General features: G+C 42.7%; 1 protein-coding gene and 1 non-coding gene across 2 annotated transcripts in view; one reads left to right on the forward strand and one right to left on the reverse strand.

The window, feature by feature from the left end:
• The window catches only part of LOC117126544, a 391,277-nt gene that overhangs the window by 309,727 nt on the left and 65,088 nt on the right, over positions 1–16,462 (reverse strand). The window lies entirely within an intron of this gene.
• Positions 3,731–3,837, forward strand: LOC117126982. The gene has a single exon (XR_004449743.1). It is a non-coding gene; the product is annotated as a small nucleolar RNA R71 (small nucleolar RNA).

Below are 16,462 nucleotides of genomic sequence, written 5' to 3' on the forward strand. Positions count from 1 at the left end.
TGGTCCTTCTTGCGAATGGTGTCCAAATCTTGCTGTAGTAGCTCGATTTTAGTGCTCAGCCAGTCCACGTTGTTGTTGAGAGGGTAGTACATGTCGTTTATCCTCGTGTTGATGTATGAGACTTCCCATTCATCCTTGTGTTCTACTGAACATTGCGGTTCTGCAGGGATCTGGGCTGTAGGAAGACTGACGTCGATCGATGGTGCATGTGGCGCGTCGATCGATGTTGAGGTCGTGGCTTCCTTCTCAAGTTGCTGACGTAAACTCTCAATTTCTGTCCTGATTTCTACCATACTTCTGAAAAGCTCATTGTAGCCTCTATCAAAAGGTTGATGTGTATCTTCTACCAATGATTTGAGTTCCTCTCCCAGTTTTTCCTGAGCTCCACAAATACCAGTCACCATCTCGTTGATTTCATCTTTGGTGTTGAGTTCTGGTGCCAGTCTTGTGAGTGTGAAGGAAGTGGCGTGTTCTGGAAGACAAATGTGGCCCTCTTCAAAAAGAAATGCTCTTTCCAGTAATTTCCTGATGTCGTCCTTTGTGACAGGTATCATCTCACTAGCTACGCCTCGTGCGTGTCCACACTCATCTCTGTAGACTCCATACTCGTCCCTTCGTTCCCAAGTGAACTTTCTTGCTCCATACATGTCAAAAGCGCGGTATCCAAATTCATAACGTCTGTCGATCAACGTCGGGTCATCCTTACCGATCGACGTTGGTGTTATCCTGTCGATCGATTTCTGAGTTGTCCCGTCGATCGATGCATGGCCTTTTGGTTGGCATGATAGATCTGGATTGATTTTTGTTGCGGCGACTCCTACGTGTTTGTTAGGATTGGTTTGAATGACGTCTGGAGTGCCACGTTGCTGTGAGAATAGGTTGTCAGGTCCATTGGCCACTTGAAGGATATCTGCTATGTCCTCTCTAGACACTTGTAAGATCCTTCCATCTATTGCACGTGCGTTGCCATCTAGGTCCCTGAAAATACCAAATTCATCAGGAGTTAGAAAACCGTAATCAATTTTTGCATTATCATTCAATTTAGAAATAGAAAGATTAGGTTTAAGAGTAGTATCGATCGATGTTGATACAGATGCATCAATCGAGGACAGAATAGTTTCTGCTGAACTTGTGTTCTTGAGATGATTGCTCTTCATGAATTTTCATGTTGATGTAGATGGAAGAGTGTTCATCTTTTCTGCTTGTGTGTCTGCTCTGGTGTGTGGAGGTGGTTTCAGGGGTGCAAAACGTTTTAAATAGGTATCTATAAGCCTAGTTTGAGAGGGAATATTCTCCTGTTCCTGGATTTTCGCTGCAGTGCGAATATCGATCGATGTTCCTCTGTGGGTGTCGATCGATGTGAGCGGTTGTTTTGCTGGAAGAGGGTGGGTATCGACCGATGTGGAGTGCACTTCGTCGAGCGTTGTTGGGAACGTGTTGGTGAACTTATGCGTTTCAAATATTTCATCCTGCAAAGACATTTCTATTGCACGTTCCTTCCAATAATCCTCATCGTATTCTTCTGTGTGTTCCTCGTTAGGTAAAGCAATTATAGTGTCAACTGCAAAAATTTCATGGAAACCACTGTCTGCCCAAATGCCTATGAAATAATCATCACGTCCTCTCTTGCTTGGAGGTTGGAAGACAAAGTGTAGGTAACAATGATTAGGTGAAGCGAAATGGTCAACCGGCTGATCAACGTCGAGCGACGTGTTGTTCCGGTCATCAATCACTGTTGACTCATTGGAATCGATCGATGGAAAAGTGGGGGTGTCGATCGATTCCGAGTACTCTGATTCGTACTCTGCTCCACAATGGCATGCGCCAATGAAGCCAAGTTCTTTCCCGTAATCCACAGAATTAATAACCTTTCTCTTAGGTTGGATAGGGTCGTAGTGGATGTTGGGGTCTATCAGCGTCATCACAATTTGTTTTTGTTCATGTCACATACAACTCCTACTGTAGCTAGGAAAGATCTTCCAAGCAAAACTGAAGAGTTCCAGTTAAACTCTATGTCTAGGACATGAAAATCTACCGGGACAAGAGCATTACCAATCTGTACCTCCAGATCTCTTATGATACCTCCTGATCGTTTTTATGAAAGATCCACGAAGGTGAAGGATTCTGTTGAAGGTTTGATGGTCAAACCAAGCTGGTCTGCCATGATCCTAGGGAGGATACTAACTGATGCTCATGTGTCACACATAGAATGGGGAAATTCAACACCCTTGACTACGCATGGTATTGCAAACTTCCCAGGATCACTCTTCTTCGTCAATGTGATCCTGTGCTTCATATTCTCTCTGACTTGATGAAACATTCTCCTAATGTCCTCCTCAGTTACCTTTGTTTCTCTGAAGAACATCCACAACCGGTGTGTGAAATAAGCTTCATCAAAAGCTTTTTTGATTGAGATTCTGAGGACTCTCTTAGTGAAACCATCCATCTCCTTATCATTAGCTTCCCTCTTAAGGTTCTTAGGAATTTTTTCCTTTCTTTTCCTTAACCTTCTCCCTTCATTTTCCTGATCTTCTTGAACTGGTTCTGGTGAACTATTTAAAGGGTTGGGTTTTGGTTCGAGCTGGTTAGCTAATTGTTTCGGTGGTGGTTTGAGTGCGTTGATATAGTCATTATCGATTGAGGGAAACCGCACTCGGTATTTCGGAGGTGCATGTCGATCGATGGGAGGTGTGTTGTGACGATCGACGTCGGACTCACTCTGTCGATCGATGGTTGGCTCGGCCGATCGATCGATCTTATCATAGAAAGGGGAGGGTGGGTGAGGATGCTTAGCTGCGAATTCCTCATGAGTTAGAATTCGAACTGCATTGCATTTAGTCGATTTAGCGGACGACGTCAATCGATGACTAGAGTAATCCGTCCATCAATCTTCGTTATGGTCTATCGATCGATGCGAGTTCATCGACATCGGTCGACACCATTGGGATCCGCCGAGACTCATGGATCTTTCGATTTTGAAATCTCCTTCCTCAAGCTTTTCATGTCTCACCACTTGCCAGAAATCATCATCTATGATGGCATTTACGTGGTGTTTTCCTTTATCAGCTCATGCCTCTCTAGCGAAAGCTTCTTGCCTCTTTATAGTCTCGCCAGTCTGAATCACTTGCGTTTCAAGTTTTCTCACCTGAGTCCCTAAGGTCTCGATTTTAGTGTTCAGATTGTTGTAGGCGGAGTCTATTTTACCGTTGAAATCCACAGTGATTTGTTGTTGTCCCAACAGTACTCGATCAAGCATTTCTTCGATCTTACTTTCCTGAGTCTGGGGTGGTGGATTCTGGTAGTAGGAGTTCGAGTAGCTTTTGCTGTTGTTGAAGGGTTTTTGAAATTGTGAACTCTGGTTACTTCTTTGACCATTTCCAAAGAAGCTTTTGTTTCCGCCCTGGTTTCCAAATTTCTGGAATCCGGTACCTCCGATGTAGTTCACATTTTCTTCTCCTTCCGTATCTACTACTTCTCCTTCAGCTAAACAGACTTGCTTCCTAAGAAGCTCATGAACCACATCTAACTTAGCTCTTACTTCGTCCATCTGTTCCTTCCCGATAGAGGCTACATACTTCTTCCGTTCAGAGTCAGTGTTTTTGGTGCTGCTACTGTTAGCAAGGTTTTCGATAAGTCTCACAGCTTCTAACGGATTCCGAGTAGTGAAGTTTCCTTCACTCGCTGTAAGGCGAGACCTCGGAAGAAAGTGCTTAGCAGCTGCACGTCGTTAAATCTGTGGTGTGGACAGTCTCGCTGGAAGAACCTAAATCTAATCCACGCATCTTTGAAGGACTCTCCAGTCTCTTACGAGAATGTGGAAATTTTGTTTCGAAGTTCTTCAGCGCGCGCCTCATCGAAGAAGTTTCGTAAGAAAGCATTCTTGATGTCGGCCCAGGATGTTAAGGATCCTGTGGGTTGCTGCCTAAGCCAGTGCATCGCTTCTCCATTCAGCATGTATCTGAAGAGCTTGCACAGCAGGTAATCTTCGGGGACTCCTTCCATCCGAATTGCAGCGATTAAATCCTCGAACCGTTCTAGATGGTCCATAGGATGCTTGTGCGGTAAACTAGAGTAGGGTATCTGCGACACGAGAGTGCAGTATTGAGGCTTCAGCTCAAAATTCTGCTTCTGGATCTCTGGAAGTCGAATAGCTGATCTGTTGGAATAGTACTCATCCGGGCGATTGTAGTCGGCCAGTGGTTTCGATCGAGCGTCCTCATCTACAGGTTGAGCCTGTAGTATCAGCATCAGGGATTACAGTCTCCTGAGTGTCTACTTTCTGACATGTTGCATTACGCAGATGACAGTCATGGTCATACAGGTTTCCGTTCTCATACTTTTTTAAAATAATAATGTTTACCATTTTTTACGACACGATATCAATCGACGTACGCGGTGTAGTATCGATCGTTGTCGAACGATTAGGATCGATCGACGATGAATGTCTGGTGTCGGTCGACGGTTGGTTGTGAGTATCGATCGATGACAAAGTTGTAGCGTCGAGCGATGTGTAACGTTGACCTCTACGGAGGGTGCATTCCAAGTGAGCAGGATCGTCTGAGAACAGCAAGTCTTTCTCCTTGTTGCTTCTGGTACCGCTGGGCATGCACCTAAAAAGACAAGAAAAAGATTATGTTAGAAAGGGGGGTAGAGAAGAGAATAAGAATCAATAAAACTAAATCTAATGGCGATCAAAGCTCCCCGACAACGGCGCCAAATTTGATACCACTCAAATTACCCTAATGAGTGTTACTCTCATCAAAAGAGGTTCAGATGTAGTACTTAGGGATCGAATCCACAAGGAGCTAGGGAACAATTAAATCTAGTGTTTATTAATTCTAAGAGTTGTAAATGTTTAAATGAAATAACAATAGTAACAAGCGAAGCAAATAGTAAATGTAACTTGTTTGGAAATGATATTAGATGCAGGACCACTATTCAGGTGTTGGAGATTATAATATCTATAGATGCCTATTTGTTGCATGCATGATATGTTAGAGCTCAACCGCTTAAGTCAGTGATCAGCTGTTGCATGTTTCACTGGTTAACAGGCTAGATCTCGTGTCTCAATGGTTAGTATGTTGACAACGAAAGAGTGTCGATCGACGGTCCTATTGGGATATCGACCGATACACCTTTGCCTAAGTCGACCGATAGTCAGTTGAGGACATCGATCGACGGGTTCTAGCCAGGCCTATGCGCGAGTATGATATGCCCTATTAAGATACTAAATTGGCGGTTAGCCCTCTCTAGCAGTCCTAATATGATAGATAGATGTCAGGATGGGATAACAAGGGTGCATGAGTATGCAATCCTATAATCATGTTCTAGTTAGCAAGGCTAAAACAAGCAATGAATACAAATCTATCATGAATATCACAACAAGGCAGATCTATAGTTTGGGGCTAATCCCACAAACCTATCTGAACCCTGGATCTAATAAATGAACTACTCAGACATAGCAAAGCAATTCATAACAATGAAGAAATGGGAATTCATAGTATAGATGAAAAGAAATGAAAACAAGGAGTTCCAATCACAAGTGATCTTCTATCCAAAACTCTCTCTCTCTCTCAAAGTAAAACTCTAACAAAAAGCTCTCCCTGCCGTCAAAACACTTAGGCAGTATATAATCTACTAGGTTAAAAACTCTTCAGGGCATTTTTGTAATTTGGCTTGGACTTGGGCTTCAAGTCTGCTGGATCCAAAATGTCGCATGTCCAATGTCTCGACATCGATCGATGGTACTTGTGTACATCGATCGATATTAATCTTCATTTGTCGAGGCATCTCATGGTGTCAATCGACAGCACTGGATGTGCATCGATCGATTGTTCTTCCTCTCGTCGACCTCTACATGGTCAGCTCGGGTGAAATGTCTTTTAACCTCCAAAATGCTCCAAAGTCATAGCTTTACTCCGAATGCACATGAACATGAAAACATACCTAGAAGAGTAGAAAACATGGATATATATATAGTAAAACACCTATATACCATGGATGAAAACGGGTCAAATCCAAGGTATATCAATCCCCCTTTAAACCTAGATCTTAGGATTAATTGGGATCAAGCCATTGCTTGACTCAATACCTGAAAATTAACTAGTATGATCTAACTGACTAGATACAGACGAGAGTTGATCTAGTGAGTTTGAAAATATAAATTAAACCTGTCCGTAAAATTTTCTGGAAGAAGTATCGATCGACACATCGATAGCCCTGTCGATCGATATTTTGAAAGGTGTATCGATCGATATTCATATAGAATTATCGATCGACAATTTCTCGTGATTAACATACGAGAGTTGAAATCCGAGATCCAGATTAGATAATCAGATTGATTATATCTAAAGTTTAAATTCAAGAATAATTAATAAAACCTCTACAAACCCAAATTAAGTTTACTTATCATACCTGGGAATATACCTGAATCTAGCTATTTCTCCAAACTGTAAACAACCTCAAAACAAATCAATCGAGCAATAAAATTGCTCACCACTCCATTTACTGCTTTAAAACTTATAAACCATTTAATCTAGATTTATTTCAAGGCCATAATCTATTGTGTAATCCTAGAGTCTCTATGGATTCGATCCCTAAGTACTACATCTAAACCTCTTATTTGAGAGAGTAATTCACTCCTTAGGGTAATTTGAGTGATATCCGTTAGCTTACGACTAATAAACATCGACATTAAAGGTAAATTGGTCATAAGGTTATGACCAGTGTACGACTAATATATGAGACGTAAATGTACGTCACCTTTACGACAAATGTATTTACTTTTAACTTACGACCAACTTATTGAGCCGTAAAGCTACGTCTGATATATGACTAATTTTTCTAGACGCAATATTACGACCAATGTGCCTCTAATTATTAATTACGATCATCTTATAACGACCAATCGATTTTCGAAGTTAATTGGTCCTAAAGCCCATATTACGACCAACTAGCTACTAATACTGTAGTCGTTAAGGTCATGTTTTCTTGTAGTGAAAAGTCCCCAGAAAATATTTCTCGCAATATAAATTCCGTATAATTTTTATCCACAATAAGAAGCAAACATTGTTGGGATCAAAAACGGTAATCCAAAACCTGTGTTTCTGTATGAAAGCTTTCTCGACACACTCTCGACAAAATTTCCTGAGCAAAAAACTCGAGAGAAATGGATCACAGAACCAAACAAGCAGTCCAACTCGTTTGTTCGTACGTTTTGAGGTGCAGAACTGCACAGACGAGTCAGATGTTTAGCTATGGATGAAGACCTTCCCGTGGTATGATTGAGCTTTGAGTTAGCTTTCCAATGCCACCGGTCAGAGGTTAATCAGCATTCTGTATCATAAGTTATGTCTATTTTATTGAAGGGTGGAAAGAGCACACCGTCCAGCTCGGTGGATGGCCGAGCTGGATCGACCACGCGGCCAGCTTGGCCATCCGCCGAGGTGAACCAAACCAGCTCGGCCATCTGCCGAGGTGAACCAGTCCAGCTCGGCGGATGGCCGAGCTGGATCGACAACACGACTAGCTCGTCCATCCGCCAAGCTGAACCAGTCAAGCTCTGCGGATGGCCGAGCTGGATCGAACACGCGACTAGCTCGGCCATCCGCCGAGCTGGATCGACAACACAACCAACTCGGCCATCCGCCCAGTCCAGCTCGGTGGATGGCCGAACTAGATCAACACACGACCAGTTCGGCCATCCGCCGAGTTGGAACGATCGTGTTGTCATAGTCCCGTCCTCGTAGCTCCCTCCTTCGGGATTGGATCGAACATGCTCTTGTTTCATTTCGATCAGAGTCACCGATGGAACTTTACGATTTAAAACCGCAGTAACTCGTTGTTGGGGAAAAATATTCCATGAAGAGATTACTCCAGCTTCCGTTTTCCAGGTCTCTGCCCCCAGGGTCTAGGTTCCTGCATTTGGGTCCCGGGTCCCTGTCCCCGAGTCTGGGACCTTCCTCCGTCTTCCAGGCCAAGTGATTTCTCCTGCCTTAAGATAAATGAAAATCTTCCATTTATCAGGTAATCAGCTTAGAGAAGAAGGGATCTTCCTAAATCCAAGAGAAAGAGGAAGTATTCCAATATATAGGCTGCCCTTAAAGAAGAGTGGAAATATTCTATTATCTAAGGATTTATGGAATATTTCCAAACCCTAAAGAGGAGGCATGACCTCCACTATAAAGAGAGGTTTCTAAATCTAAAGAGGAGGTCCATAACACAGAGAGAGAGACACGAGCTCATCATCTCCATAGCCGGCAAGGCAAGATTCGAGACCTAGAAGGCCATCGTCATCAACATGCTTATAACCGATGAATCCCTGCGATTAATACCAACAAGATGAAGTTCTCCATTCATGGGAACACGTCCATCTATGAGGAAAACACGTCAATCTATGAGGGGGAGACTTCCATTACCAGAGCTCACCAATTCTACAGCCGCCAAGGCAAGATGCTACACATAGAAGATCTTCTTCTCGGACAAGCCTAGGAGAGGCTGATCCCGGCGGTTACTATCGACCAGGGGAAGATATATGCTCCCTGCAACACGTCTACAACGCTACATACTGGCCCAGGCCACGATCTCCAGCACACCGACAGGGACACTCCATGCTCAACAAAGCATATCGAAGCTCCATGCTCCCTGCAGCATATCGCCTACTCCACCATCTGTTCCGACCATGTGCCCCATCGAACAGATGACTCCTATCACCTTGATATACCTTGGATTTGGCCCATTTTTATCCATGGTATATAGGTGTTTTACTATATATATATCTATGTTTTCTACTCTTCTAGGTATGTTTTCATGTTCAGGTGCATTTCGGAGTAAAGCTATGACTTTGGAGCATTTTGGAGCTTAAAGGACATTTCACCCGAGCTGACCACTTAGAGGTCGACGAGAGGAAGAACAATCGATCGATGCGCATCAGTGCTGACGATCGATATCAGGAAATACCTCGATAGATGAAGATTAATATCGATCGATGTACACAAGTACCATCGATTGATGTCGAGACACCAGACGCGACATTTTGGATTCAGCAGACTTAAAAACAAAGGCCAAGCCAAATTACCAAAATGCCATGACGAGTTTTCAACCTAGTAGAATATATACTGGCTACGTGTTTTGACGGCAAAAAGAACAGAGCTTTTTCTAGACCTAGTTTTGTTACAAGTTTCATTTAGGAGAGAAGATCACTTGTGATTGGAACTCCTTGTTTCTATTTCTTTTCATCTATACTATGAGTTTCTATTCTTTTATTGTGATGAATTGCTTTGCTATGTCTGAGTAGTTCAACTGTTACATCCAGGGTTCAGATAGGTTTGTGGGATTAGCCCCAAACTATAGATCTGCCTTGTTGTGATATTCATGATAGATTTGTATTCATTGCTTGTTTTAGCCTTGCTAACTAGAACTTGATCATAGGATTGCATATTCAAGCACCCTTGTTATCCCATCCTGACATCTATCTATCATATTAGGATTGCTAGAGAGGGCTAACCACCAATTTAGAATCTTAGTAGGGAATTTCATACTCGCGCATAGGCCTGGCTAGAACCCGTCGATCGATGTCCTCAACTGACAATCGATCGATGTTGGCAAAGGTGTATCGGTCGACGTCTTACTAGACCATCGATCGACACTCTCTCGTTGTCTGCATACTAACCGTTGAGACACGAGATCTAGTCTGTTAACCAGTGGTACATGCGACAGCTGATCACTAAGTTAAGCGAATGAGCTCTATTATATCATGCATGCAACAGTTAGGCATCTATAGGTATTATAATCTCCAACACCTGAAGAGTGGCCCTGCATCTAATATCATTTCCAACCAAGTTACATTTATTATTTACTCGCTTGTTACTATTGCTATTTCATTTAGACATTTACAACCTTTAGAATTAATAAACACTAGATTTAATTGTTCCCTAGCTCCTTGTGGATTCGATCCATAAGTACTACATCTGAACCTCTTTTGATGAGAGTAACACTCCTTAGGGTAATTTGAGTGGTATCAAATTTGGCACCGTTGCCGGGGAGCTTTGATCGCCATTAGATTTAGTTTTATTGATTCTTATTCTTTTCTTTACCCCCCTTTACGAATATGGAGTCTACAGAGATGAGTGTGGACACACACGAGACGTAGCTGGTGAGATGATACCTGTCACAAAGGACAACATCAGGAATTTACTGGAAAGAGCATCTCTTTTTGAAGAGAGCCACATCTGTCTTCCAGAACATGCCACCTCTTTCTTCCAGAACATGCCACCTCTTTCACAATCAGAATACTGGCACCAGAACTCTACACCAAGGATGAAATAGATGAGATGGTGTTTGGTATTTGTGGAGCTCAAGAGAAACTGGGAGAGGAGCTCAAATCATTGGTAGAAGATACACATCAGCCTTTGGATAGAGGCTACAATGAGCTTTTCAGATGTATGGCAGAAATGAGGACAAAAATTAAGAGTTTACGTCAGCAACTTAAGAAGGAAGCTACGACCTCAACATAGATCGGCGCAACACCCGCAACATCGATCGACGTCAGTCTTCCTACAACTCAGATCCCTGCAGAACCGTAATGTTCAACACAACACAGGGATGAATGGGAAGTCTCATACATCGACACAAGGATAAAAGACATTTACTGCCCTCTCAACAACAACGTGGACTGGCTAAGCACTAAAACCGAGCTACTACAGCAAGATCTGGACACCATTCGCAAGAAGGACCAACAACCAGCCACATCGATCGACATGTGTACCTTCACATCGCTCGACGCCAAAGTCTCAGCCATGAATGAGAGGCTGAGGACTTACGATGACATGCATGACCGCTTTATATCACCAGTCATGACATATTTAAACAAAATGTCTAGTCAATTACTTTATGCCCAAAAGGATATTGAGAACATTACTAATCAAAATTTTTTGCAGGTAAAATCAGCATCGATCGACAGGCTACGAGGGCCTTGGATCGATGGCAAGAAACATGTGGAGCTACTTCCTTACACAGCAGCAGAGGTTGACAAGATCACATCCAAGATCTACACTGCTCTAGACAACATGGAGGAACGACTTGACAAACGCTGCGATGACATCTACTTTCCATTCGAAAACAAAATCAGTGGACTAGACAACCACGCAGAATGGCTACAGAAAGAAGTCAAAGCCATTCAGAGGCAACTCGCAGCCCAACACCAGATATCAGCATCGATCGACAGGACACTAGCGAAATCGATCGATGGAAACTCGCCAAGATCGACCAACGAACACATAATCGCATCGATCGACGCCGAGTCTACACCAATCGGCGAGCAGCTGATACACAAGACAGTAGAGTCAATGCAAAAGGAACTGACAGATCTTTCAGCATACGCCTATGACAACATAGGCTGGCACCAGGTCAGCATTGACAACGTTCAAGAAAGGCTACAAAACATCTCCAATGTACTTGAGAAAATGGATGACAAATGGACAAGAAATGATGAGGCCATAAGAAGTTTCATTGCATCTTGGTCCAGAATGCGCAGAGATGACGTGGATGCTTGCTTTCCAACAAGCAGCTGTTTCTCCACACAATAGCCAATCACCACCACAGTCAAGCTAAATGACTATAACCAAGCGCTGAGTGGGAGGCAACCCACTATTAGGTATTTTATTTAGGTTTTATTAGCTAGCATTTATTTCCTTTCGTTTTATATCTTTCAGATTTAGGAGACCCAAGTAGGAGGACCTGAATATCGACCGACGACGAGACGTCGACATTGCTCGACATAGACAACCACACGACGATCGATGTAACACTTACACATCGATCGATATCTAATCCGGTCAGATGTATCTTCCTTACTTGTTACATTTTGTACATTGTAAACTATTCATCATAACTCCGGCTGAGTTACACTGGGACAGTGTAATTTAAGTCTGGGGGGAGATTTACTGATATAATTTATTTTATTCTTATGTAAAAAGAAATTTTAAATAAATTATGCTTAGCTATTGAAAATAGGGACTATAATCTTATATTGATTTAAACATGAATATCTAACCAATCTTTAGCACCATTTTAGATTTACTGATTGCAGATAACACTAAATATGCTAAATCGGATTAACCTATCAACTACACACTTGCCTTGAACCGTATGAAGTAACCAAAGCTGATTTCCAACACTAAACCTGACATAACCGCTTGTCTTGGGGCTTGGTATACATGGGATCGGATTCTTCAGAAAGGTCTGGAAGGTAACGCCTGGTTTAGATTATTTATCACATTTTCTCTCTCTAAATTTCGACCCTAGATTAGTTAGTGAGTATTTAAAAAAAAAAAAATATATATATATATATATATATAAAATAATAAATAAGATCTATTGTTTAATTAGGATGAGTCTGAACAGGACTTGGTGGCTAAAACCATTAAGGCTTGATTCATAAAGACTCAAATAAAAGAGTTCGAAACGGGACTTGGAGGCGGCAATCTTCAAGGCTCGCTTTCGCAAAGAACTCTTGGATATAGGTCAAAAAGAAGTGAACAGAACTTGGTGGCAACCACCATTAAGTTTTGATTCATAGAAGCCTGTCCAATCTTGGTCACTGATCCTGCAATGGAAGCATACTTTGACTCAAGAGAGAAAATTAGAGAGAGAGAAACTAGGAACTAACTTTTACCTGCAGCTCCAGATACCTGTCTGAAATCCTTGCATCATGTGATCGATACTCCAAAGGTAAAGCATTCACTTTATATTTATGCTAAGAAATGAAATCATTAGAGGAGATGTCAGACGTGAATTGATGAGTTGTGTTATGTTAGAAATGGTTGCTAAGCTAGGATATTGCATAGTGTGCTTTTGTGATTAGGACTTTTTAAATGTGGTTGCAAAATTGTTTAGGAAAGATTTCAATGTTTTAAAATCTTAAATCCCCAAATATTTTCAAACCTCTTTCAGAGAGACGGCATGTATGTTTTTCTTGAGGACAAGCAAAAGGATAAGTCTGGGGGAGTTGATATACCTTGGATTTGACCTATTTTTATCCATGGTATATAGGTGTTTTACTATATATATATATCTATGTTTTCTACTCTTCTAGGTATGTTTTTAGGTTCAGGTGCATTTTAGAGTAAAGCTATGACTTTGGAGCATTTTGGAGCTTAAAGGACATTTCACCCGAGCTGACCACTTAGAGGTCGACGAGAGGAAGAACAATCGATTGATGCACATCAGTGCTGACGATCGATATCAGGAAATGCCTCGACAGATGAAGATTAATATCGATCGCTGTACACAAGTACCATCGATCGATGTCGAGACACCAGACGCGACATTTTGGATTCAGCAGACTTAAAAACCAAGGCCAAGCCAAATTACCAAAATGCCCTGACGAGTTTTTAACCTAGTAGAATATATACTGCCTAAGTGTTTTGACGGCAAAAAGAACAGAGCTTTTTCTAGACCTTGTTTTGTTACAAGTTTCATTTGGGAGAGAAGATCACTTGTGATTGGAACTCCTTGTTTCTATTTCTTTTCATCTATACTATGAGTTTCTATTCTTTTATTGTGATGAATTGCTTTGCTATGTCTGAGTAGTTCAACTGTTAGATCCAGGGTTCATATAGGTTTGTGGGATTAGCCCCAAACTATAGATCTGCCTTGTTGTGATATTCATGATAGATTTATATTGATTGCTTGTTTTAGCCTTGCTAACTAGAACTTGATCATAGGATTGCATATTCAAGCACCCTTGTTATCCCATCCTGACATCTATCTATCATATTAGGATTGCTAGAGAGGGCTAACCGCCAATTTAGAACTTAGTAGGGCATTTCATACTCGCGCATAGGCCTGGCTAGAACCCGTCGATCGATGTCCTCAACTGACAATCGATCGATGTTGGCAAAGGTGTATCGGTCGATGTCTTACTAGACCATCGATCGACACTCTCTCGTTGTCTGCATACTAACCGTTGAGACACGAGATCTAGTCTGTTAACCAGTGGTACATGCGACAGCTGATCACTGAGTTAAGCGAATGAGCTCTAATATATCATGCATGCAACAGTTAGGCATCTATAGGTATTATAATCTCCAACACCTGAATAGTGGCCCTGCATCTAATATCATTTCCAACCAAGTTACATTTATTATTTACTCGCTTGTTACTATTGCTATTTCATTTAGACATTTACAACCTTTAGAATTAATAAACACTAGATTTAATTGTTCCCTAGCTCTTTGTGGATTCGATCCATAAGTACTACATCTGAACCTCTTTTGATGAGAGTAACACGCCTTAGGGTAATTTGAGTGGTATCACACCTACAAGGCCACGTGCCTCCATCAGAGCTACGTGCTCCTTAGGCCATGTGCCCATTAGGCTATGCGCCCACTTAGGCTCCATGCCTCCACCAATACATGAACTACGAACGGCTTGATCCCTCACTGAAGGGTACGTAGGCAATCCCCCCTAAAGGATGCTGCTATATATCCCAAACACCTTCCATGGTTCCACCCCTAGAAGCTCAAAGACCGCCCCTGGTGGTCGGAACCATCAATTACAGATCAGGAGGCATCCAAGGACCGACCCTGGAGTCAGGACCATCAATTGCAGACCCAGAAGACCCTGCGATCTTCACGACAAACAGACGGTTCCTGCCTAACAACCGACCTTTCTTACTGCTACTAAGGCACTGATGACATATACCAGCCCATACCCGTATGGCACTACCCTCAGAGTAGGATCTACTGACTTATCCACGACCGAAGCAGGAGAAAGTACCACGACGACCAGTCTACTTCTTCCTATCATTCCGTAGTGCTGAGCACGAATCACTTGTACGCAAAAATTCCCTAACAGTTTTGCGCTAGAAGGAGGGGCAGTCATATGCTACGTGATGATGATGATAGGTGGAAGAGACATTACATCCATTACTTCAGAATATTTCAACCACAGCCATCTAGGGGCAAGAAACGACGTATTCTCACGAGATCTAAACCTCATTAAGCTGGAAACACCTCTTCAAAGGAGGATAACACAACGCTAAACAGAAGTAACAAGACCCAACACAGGAATTACCAACTGGTTCCTATTGGTTCCTGCTGGTTCTGGGTCCTATCCTCAGATTAAACTTTCTGCAGTCCCTGGTTCCTGCTGGTTTCGGGTCCTATCCTCATATCAGATCCCCGCAGTCTTCGGATCTGCCGGTTCCGGGTCCCAACCCAAAGCCGATGTCTACAATTATTGACTCATGCTGGTTCTGGATCTTCACTACACAACAAGTCTCACCAACCTTCGGACCCAATGGGGGCAGCCATCACCAAGCAAGCCCTAGACGACATCCATATTTCCAGACTCACAACTCCGCCTCATATGAGAAAGATGCAAGGTTCTCAAACAGGACACAACATTTTCCGCCCGGGTTTACAACTTAGACGAATTCTAAAGACAGGAAGAGTCACACGAAGAGCTCCTGGAAATACCACGGGCCTACCAGGCAACCACTAAGAGGTAACCAGAGAACCACCTTTCTCTTTAGGCTTTACAATGTAAGTGGTAGTGGAATCCTAGATAAGCCTAATAGCTGGGTGGATAGAATGCCTTTTAGTACTCATCAACTTCCATTGGAGTTGTTCCGCGAAAGGATCCCTGCCCAAGCGACTGGAACACTGCTTCTTTGCATCCTGCAAAGGAGCCGAAGAAAAATGAGAACTCTACATCAAGACATGCTGGCCTTCTGATTCTTGGGTCCAATTAGAGCAAAGGAGAGTAAAAGAAGCCGGAGAACACACGTTCCAGCTACTAATCATCTATGGGTTCCAGGTTCCAGCTTCCAGGTCCCAAATCCCAGGGCCTGGATCCCAGGTCCCAAATCCAGGTTCCGGGTCTCCAGCTATCCACCTTACATGGAGGGAAATCCAATGGCTCCACGAAAAAGCAAGCTCCGACCACCTTACTACTGCTTTTTCCGGCAACAAACCCTGATATACCTCTAAAGGAAATTAAGGCCTTTTACCCCCTACAAACTCCCGGGGAAACTCAGGATCCGTGCCTCTCCAAGTTTCCAAGGCTGCACCCCTCGACAAGTTGTAAGAAACGGGAATTCCCAGTGAAGGAGTCAAGAATACGCCAGTCTACAAGGAAGTAGGTCCAAGGTACATACCTTCCTGAACTTCTACGAAAGAGATAACTAAGAGAAAAGAGGGGGCAAACGAGTTAACACTCAACACAAGGGGCAAATATGCGTCAACAAATCTTGTTGGCTTGCCCACTAAAGGGAGGATTCAAGACAAAGCGACGGTTCATTTAGTGACATCCAAGAAACGCTGAGAGTGGCTCACCCAAGAGGGAGCAGAGAGCAGCCAGAAAAAGTTAGTAAACGACATCGACAAAAAGAGAATATCTACAGATCCTCATTTGCCAGGGCACTAGTTCCAAGGAGCCTCCAGGCTCTCAAAGATAAATC

This window comes from Brassica rapa, chromosome A07, assembly GCF_000309985.2.
Source record: "Brassica rapa cultivar Chiifu-401-42 chromosome A07, CAAS_Brap_v3.01, whole genome shotgun sequence".
Lineage (NCBI taxonomy): Eukaryota > Viridiplantae > Streptophyta > Magnoliopsida > Brassicales > Brassicaceae > Brassica > Brassica rapa.